This window comes from Plectropomus leopardus, chromosome 18 (genome assembly GCF_026936395.1).
Source record: "Plectropomus leopardus strain MGB_pleo_1.0 chromosome 18, ASM2693639v1, whole genome shotgun sequence".
Taxonomy (NCBI): domain Eukaryota; kingdom Metazoa; phylum Chordata; class Actinopteri; order Perciformes; family Serranidae; genus Plectropomus; species Plectropomus leopardus.
This window is the reverse complement of record NC_142193.1, coordinates 16,921,961-16,930,657: the sequence shown is the minus strand read 5'-3', so window position 1 is coordinate 16,930,657 and position 8,697 is coordinate 16,921,961. Positions and strand designations below refer to the sequence as shown.

Genomic DNA, 8,697 nt, shown 5'->3' with positions numbered 1-8,697 from the left:
ACAAATACTAACAAACATTTCATAGTTTTAAAGGTTCAGTGTGTAGGCCTTAGTGGCATGTAGTGCTAACATTATGGAACTTAAATTTCTATAGTTCTACATGGTGGCTGATGCGAAAACGTGAACTATTTAAAGCCAGTATTCGGTTTGTCCGTTCTGGGCTACTGTAGAAACACATGGCAGACTCCATCGGAAAGGACCCGCTCCATATGTAGATATAAACAGCTTATTCTAAGGTAACACACACACACAATAATTCTTATTTTCAGGTGATTACTAACTAATGAAAACATAGTAATGAATGCAATTTTTTGCCAGTAGATACCCATAAATCCTACACACAGGACTTTTAATTAATATTTTTCCCAAAAGGAACAAATGATAATTCAAAAATCATATTGCAAATTGGACCAATATATCTCAAACATATTTTACTGTATTAAAAGGTTATTAAAAAATACCGAAAAAGACCTAATGAAAAAAATGGAGAAAAGAAAGTCAAAGATCTCAACTATATAACTCATTACATAATGATTCAAAAAGTTTGATGTGCTAGTACAGTTTAAACTAGTATCAGTATCAGTTTTCTCCGTACATCCTTAACTAAGACACTTGATGCAGCGTGTGAAACTTTTAGAGTAACTGAGCTTTCACATGACAACTTTTACATACCGTATGTACTTAAAGTTAAATTGTTGTATAGACATATTTTTTCCACCATAGGACTAAAGTAGATATTTACTTTAAACATTGCTTTACAGGAACAAATTTGATGATAGCAATGGCATCATGCTCCTGTTCTCAATCAGGCTAAACTATCTAAAATGTTGTGTATGCATACTGGAAGGCTTCATTATGCCCACACTTCTTAAGGTCACCAGCGCAGAGATTCAAACCCACACACCAACATTTTCGAGACAGACTGAGTGTTTGCAGATCTACCAGCACCGTGTTTAGATATTTCAGGCCATTTTATACAATTTGAGTGTTTTAAACCAAAATCTTCTATTATTTTTGATTTAATAGTGATTCAGAAATCATATTTGTTCTAATAAGATCCATTATCAGTGTCAATAAATAGGGCTTAGTAATAAAATAAACATGTGGCCTTGCTCCCTGACAACATTGTTATGTCAAGCATCTTGTACTGTTACGTTTAAAGAAGGTAATCAAATATGTGGAATTTCCACACTGCATATTATGTAGTCACATCCTGTTTTTACTTGTTCCAGATTTCAGTAATACAGGATATTCCAGCAGGATATGAGATCCTTGAAATAAGGAAAGTTTTGCCCTGATGCACTGATGGAGTGGATGTAGATATGAGTTGTTATTCACAATAAAAAAATATATCTGAAGGCTTAGACACAGACTCTGCAGGGAAGCATAGAGCATGCCGTGTATCACATTACCCCTGAGCCCTTGTGACCCACAGAAATCATGAAGAGAAACCAGAACAATGTGTTTGTAGTTGAAATAGGGAAAGTGAGAATGCTGAGAATAAACAGCTGCACGCAGTAAGGCGTCTTTAATCCAGTCAGGGTCAAATGTCATTCGGGCAGTTCATGAGATGGGAGCAGGAGGAGATGACAGAAGAAGATATTCAACAGGGGAGGCTATGAAAGACAAACAGAGGGCTTCAGTTGAGAAAACAAGCATTGGGATTCTAGTCATGTTGCTGAAACACTCCCTATTTACAAAAACTACACACAGGCAATGCATGCACTATTCTTGACTCTCACTCCAGGAGGTTTATACAAACAGTGATATTATACTCAGAAGGTCGGTATTAAAATCTCAATAGCTTGTTATTGGACACTTGCCAGTAGTACGCTATAATCTCTTGACAAGGGGTCGTTGTTTCCTAGCAACAAAGAAAGAAGAACTGAAAACTAAACAGAGATTGCTGCCAAATTAGAAGGAAATGTTCAAACGTGTGTTTTAAAGCCAGCAGTGTGATCACTATCAGATTAATTTTCCTGTTCATGTCTAAAGACATGCAGGGAACGACCTCAAAGAGCCTCGCAGGCCACCTGTAAAGCATTTCCAGCTCATTTGGATTAACTGTTCTCAGATGTTTACGCAAGTGAGTCCCATGATTAATGGTGTGAAAAATGGCAGCTCTTGTACAGAATTTTTGTTCTCGTGATAAAGGGCTTTCAATACATGGTAATGATATGACAGTGTTGTTCCATTTCCAGCATCATTGCAGGCAATAATATTCTGCTAAGAAACCTTGTGTCCTGGAATTTATGTGGATGCCACCTGTCACGGTCCAGCCACCCAAAAACTGATGCAGGCCAAGTACCCTCCTCTTGGCATCGGCACTCCTCGGCGCACCATCCCACACCACAAAAACTGCTCAGGAATGGACTACGGAATGTGACAAAAAGCCCAACCTGTCAGCATGCCCTCAATATTCCCCAGACCTCAATCTGATTGAGTCCTGATACCGCAGACGTACCCCTGATCCATCGTGGGGGCTCGATTAGATTGGGATCTGGGTTATTTAGAAGGCAGGTCAACACCTTGAGCTCTTTGTCATGTTCCCAGCAAGGTGTCGTGGCAGAATGTTGCATTGTAACGAGATGAGCAATGTTTTGGCTGATTGATATACACACACACACATATATACATTTAAATATATAGGTCAGCAAGGCAATTCAGTATAACAGGACATTTAAATACATCTTAAAAAGAAAAAATAAGAGGACAACAGAGTATATAGAAGGCATTATAGCTTAATATCAGCAAAACCAGACTTTTCAAATCAATAAATCATGAAAATGAAATCATGAAATGAAGTAAAATGCAACATTTTAAAAGATTTGCAGCACTGTGAAGTGTAAAAAGAAAGCTTCAGGCCTGAGAGTCATAGCTCCTCTTGCCTTTAAGCCGCCACGGAAGGTAGTAACAGCACCAAAATGTGTCTGTGTTATGTATGTGGCCCACTACAGGAAATTTTAAAAAAAAACTAACATGAGTTAGTGGCTAACTCAAAAAAAGTACAGTAGACAAAATGTCCACACATTAGAAAAAGATTACACACGACATGAGATAAGCCACCATATTGCAGGGGTGGTAAATGATTGTTATTGCCACATTATGCTATCATTATTGTTTAGAAAGTGCTGCCAGTGCAGATGGTATATGTCATTCTAGAGGCCAATGCTGTTATGTTAAATGCCTCTTTTGTGTCCATGATGCCAGCATGCTGTCTAAAATCACACACTGGAGCGGCATGATAACAATGTTGTTTAGTTCTGTGTAAAAATGCAAAGGTGGCATAAGAAGGGACCTTATATGGAGCCTGTAGTGCAATCTCTGTGTAAAAAAGGCTATAGCTAGTTAAAGTTCAAGCTAGTTAAAGTGAAAAGAAATGTTTTGAGCCCTTTTTTTAATATCTAATGAACTGTCTTCTCTGATATCTATAGGAAGTGTGTTCCACAGCTTTGGGGTAAATTTGATAAAGCTGCATCCCAGATTTCCTTTCAGCTGTTGCTGTGAACCTTCACCAAACCAGTGGCAGATTATCACAGCTCTCTTAAATGGAAATAGTTAACAAAGGATAAGCAATGTTGCTTGCTCTTCGATCATGTAGGGCTTTGCATGTAAGGTAGAGGACCTTGAAATGAATTCAAAATTTCCTAAAACAGGACTGATGTGCTCTCTCCTCCTTCTTGGTTCTGGTTACTAGGCAAACTGCAGAGTTTTGAATGAGCTGAATGAGTAAACATATGATTCAGTTCACTTTCACATTAATTTCTTCATTCTCTAGATTAAACTGACTAAAAATAAATCTTTCCACAGAGGAAAGTTATCATTGTTTTGTATCCACTCTGCCCTCCCACTATGGGACAAAACAGAGTAATGCATTAAGAATGGAAATCCTTGGGAAATATATTAATAATAACAACATTTTAAAAAATGGAAGGGATTGAATAGAAAGATTAGGAACACAGAGGAAATGAACCACATCATGAAAATCCCCCAAAATGTAGCTGAACTCATTCTTGATAAACAGTGCTGGTTACTCATCTACATACTCTTTGTGGAAATGCCAGCATGCGATAACAGTGAGGGGGGAAAGAGCCATCAAGGAAAGGATCTGAGGGACTCCAGGAGACAATGTTACCTCTTTAAAATGGTGTCTGTGACAAAGAGGAAATAGCTGGAAAAATATGACAATGAAAAGGACAAGGAGACACGTGAAAGATTGAGATAAGATCCAGTACCATCCAGAGACAAATCACTTTTTAGGACACTGATAAGCCGACCTTGTGTTGTTTGAGAGAAACCAGCTTTAGAGGGATGTTTTTTTTCTCACCCTCTCTCTTTCTGTGTTATGAAACTAAGCCAGTATTTAATGTTCAACCAGCAGATTTGTGCAAACACAGAATAACACCAGAGTTGTCACTATGCAACAATATGAGTGTTGTCCATTACTCACTGAAGCAAAGCTTACTGTAATGTGATCATGGAAAATGCACGACTCCAACAGAGGTCCCTCTGTCTCCGCAGATTCCTGTTTCTCTGCTGGCATTTTACAGACATTTTCTTTATCTTGTGCAAGTCAGACGATGCCAGCGTCCGGGTGGCTGGACAGACTGTAGAAAAGGGTTTCCTAAAATGGATTTTTACTCATAGGAAATCCTAGATATTTTTCCATCCTCCACACAGCATTATTTTATCTTGCCTCCTGGGAAAATGGCATAATATGTCAAACAGTCACAGGTTCAGCTTACTCATCTGGTTTCAAAGTAAGTTCTCTTACTCAGCTAAAGATAACACACCTCCCAACTTCATCAGAAGCTCATAGGAAATTCAGATTAGACTTAAGTCAGCTTGTTATGCAATTGCAGTCATTTGTCTTTGTATTCAAAGCTAAGTTTTGATTTAGTTTCAACACAGTTCTTTTTTTCTCTGCAGACCTCACACTGACTGAGAGTCAAGAATCTAAATACCTCAACATTGAGCAAGATCAATTCCCCTGCCGTGGATTGCATTTTTTCCCTTGAACTGAGCGAAGGTCATTGCTGGAATGCATGTGAGCTTTTAGGGAAGGTTACAGTAAATATGTACAGTATATCTGAGTTCAGGCACACTCTCCTGGAAAGACTCCCAGAAGCTGCAGTATTCTGGATGCAAAAAAACTTCATCATTTGCACTCTGGGCCCCTCGGCTCATGAGCTCTCTGCGTGAGAGTCTGAGATTTGCAGAATCAGTGACTTCTTTTAAATCACTTCTTAAAACATATCTTATTATAAAAACATTTTTTTTAATTAACACACTCACATAATTTCATTTCATCAACATGTTTTATCTTTTCAATATAATTTCCTTTTTTTTCTTATAACTAGATCTAGATCAATAAATAGATTACATGATCACTGATGCAATATCATGGAGGCAATATGATATCATCAATATATCTTTCATCTTCAAGATACACTTTTAATTTGAAATTTCTATTGCACGTCTGTGTCACAATTTCTGTCGGAGCGCACCGCCTTTTTTAAATATTCAAACAGTGCCAGCAACCTTGTGCAGCCTCTGACAAGCAGCCCAAAAAAAAGACAATAAGGATATTTACTGATATCTTCTCATATCGATCAAAGACTTTATGATATCAGCAAATATTGTATTGTTGTCCAAAGAATCAATATATTTTATAATATATTTTATCATGATGAAACTTGTGATTTACACTCACTTGTACCGACTGTATTTACACTCACAACCTTAATTTCACCAAATGTACTTCATGCTGGTAGTCATATACATAATTTAAAAAAATTCCATGAAAATGTTGGACTCATAACACACTAATAACAGGAGCCTACAGCTAGCATTCAGCAAGGCTGCACTCAGGCACAGCGCAAAAAAATGCTAACATCAACATGCTAACGTGCTCAAAATCACTGTGCTAATGGGCTGACAAACCGGTGCAACCGCAGGAAACAAATTAAAAAAAATTTGACCTGATGATGGTGCTATCAGTAACGTCAGGGGATCCGCAAATTGATTACAACTAATCCTGTGGGGGGCATAAATGTTTATACTAAACTTTATTGCAATCCAATCAATAGTTTAGAAATTTCATATACAATCCCAAAGATAAACCTTACGGTGGCGGTAGATGAAAAGTCAGGAATCATTAAAGTCATCACAATTGCCAGACTTTTCTTATCAACAAGGATGACTCACTATAATTCACTAGCCTTCTCTTGTGGATATTTAGAAATGTCCTCGTAGCATTCTCTGTGCCAAAACAAACATTCTCAGCCAATTAACTTGAAATAGCACAGCACAGGATTAAATATCAAGCGATGGAAATGAAAAGGGTAAGTCTGATGAATGCAGGAACCAGATAACAAACAGGAAATATCCAATTTACTGTGGACAATTCCGCGGCGTCCACAAAAGACAGGAAAAGTGTTTAAAATTTGCAATTGTTTGGGCTGTGACAAACATCATGACAGACTGGAGGACTCTTTTCCTGATATCATTAATTATCAGATGACCTACTGTTCATGTAGTGGATCCGCTTCCTCTTTAAAAAATTCCTGTTGCGTCCGTCCTTTGGTTCCTGATTACACAATATTGATTTACTTGAAATCAAACCATTTTTTTAAATTTTTACTCGTACTTTCACCTTTGCTTCTTAACAAAGGCAACACATCCTGTCATTTGAGAAAATTTGGATCTCTGCCTAAAATTAGCATACAATTGCTGGCCTACATCCATCTCAAGTCTTGAATCTGTTTTAATGTACCCCACCCCCTTCCTTTCTACCCGATACTTTTTGCTCCTTTCTCTTGTCTCCTTTTAAAAATGCAACAGGTCTATTCTGATGGAAACCAAGGGGTATTTGTTATTTGGCTATTGGGAGTCTCAGCTGAGACCAAAAACCTCCTTTCACAGTAATCACATCGCTTGTTATATTGTTTCATGAAGGGAGGCTCACTCCTGTCCAGCTGAGTCACAGGAGAAGGCCTCTCCAAGAGCAACCTGCCCTTTCCAGGGCCCCCCTTTGCTAAACTGTGAGCTGGCAACAATCAGATTCATCCAGAAAACTCCAAGTTAGCAAAGGGAGGATGAGACAGGGGATCTGCCAAATGGCCCCCCGATTAAGACTGCAGAGGAGAAAGTCAAAAAAGACACATTAAGATAGATTTGGACAATGCTGCAAAGATTCCAGAGGAAACACAGGCCCGCAGCTCTTCATCCTGCTGAATAGCCAGCTGCAGCTTAACTTGGATGAGACTTGATTTCCACATCTTATCTTTGGACACCTTTTTTTTTTTACAACTTCATACCACTGTTTTTTTAATTCATTTAACTTGAACTATTTTAACCTAACATAACCTCTAATTATGCCGTATCTATAATTAAGATAACATAATATGTTAAAAGTGTACTGATGTCTTTCTTTTGTACAGGAATGTGAGCGTGAATGTATGTGTGTGCGCATGGATACACACTCACATGTTGGTGTGTTCCTGTATGAATGTATTCTTGTGTTTATAGCACCCGTCATCGTTGGTTAAATGTATCCTCTGACTTAAATTTATTATCAATAGGTTGTATCTTATGGAATGAAAGTTATGTAACCAAAAAAAAACTATTTCAAATGAACTTAAATTTATGCAGCAGTAAATATTATTATCATTATTATTTTTTTATGCTCTGTTACAGGGTCAAGACCAGGAAACAGGCTTGGACTCAAATGCAGACCAAAAAGAAGGCAGCTGCACATACTGAAGGCAGGCTGAGGAAAGCAGGTAACAGAACTCTAAACCATAAATGAAGACAAACTGACAAAAAGTAGAGCACTGGGCAGGTAAACGAAGGGAGACACTAATTAAGGAAGTGAGAACAGCTGAGTAGACTGCAGGACTAATGAGGGACAGGTGAAACTAATCAGGGTGAGGCAGACGATCAAAACTGGCAGGAAAACATAAGTGCAGCAGGTGAGGTGATCTGAAACGAGAGATTTGAGTAACAAATAAAAAAGAAAACATTGAGGATGACTTCATTATAGAATTAAGAAAAAGAAAACGTGATCTCAAGAGGAGATCAGGGCAAATCATGACTCTGGTTATATGTCGTGCAATTTATGGTGATTCTTCAATAAGCTTATTGTGATTTATTGTGTCACTGGCAGAAGAAAAAACAAACACATTTATTAGTTATATATTTATTTTTCAGACTCACTTGACACAAAAAGGTTGTCTGCCACTTTGTACAAAATTTAAATTCAGGGAGTTTATATGGTGACCACATCAACAGTCATTTGACAAGAGAGCACATACTGTAACAACCTTCATGGAGGAAACTGAAGAAGAAAAAGTTAACTTTTGTTTAATGAAGAATGTGTTTATTTGCTGTTATTTCCAAACTACAATGGAGTTTTCATTGAGGAAAAAATAGTTTTGAGACTTCAAGAATGAAGTCGTAATATTATGAGAAAAAAGTCATATTACGAGAATAAAGTTGTAATATTCAATATGGAAAAAAGCAGTAATTTTATGAGATAAAAGTCATAATATTACAAGAATATAGTCGGAATTTTAAAAGAAAAAAGGTCGTAATTTTGCAACAATAAAGTCATTATTTAACGAGAAGGGGGATTTTAGGCCATATTATAGAAATAAACATGGTGACATCTCTGACCGCCCAGCTAACGTGCAAGTT

General features: G+C 37.4%; 1 long non-coding RNA gene across 2 annotated transcripts in view; it reads left to right on the top strand.

Annotated features, from left to right (window-relative positions):
* LOC148186469 (uncharacterized) overlaps positions 1–8,697 on the top strand; it is a 43,916-nt gene that overhangs the window by 11,871 nt on the left and 23,348 nt on the right. For both annotated transcript variants that reach the window (XR_015774896.1, XR_015774895.1), the window contains exon 4: positions 7,699–7,784. This is a non-coding gene — a long non-coding RNA (uncharacterized LOC148186469). The remainder of the gene's footprint in view (positions 1–7,698; positions 7,785–8,697) is intronic.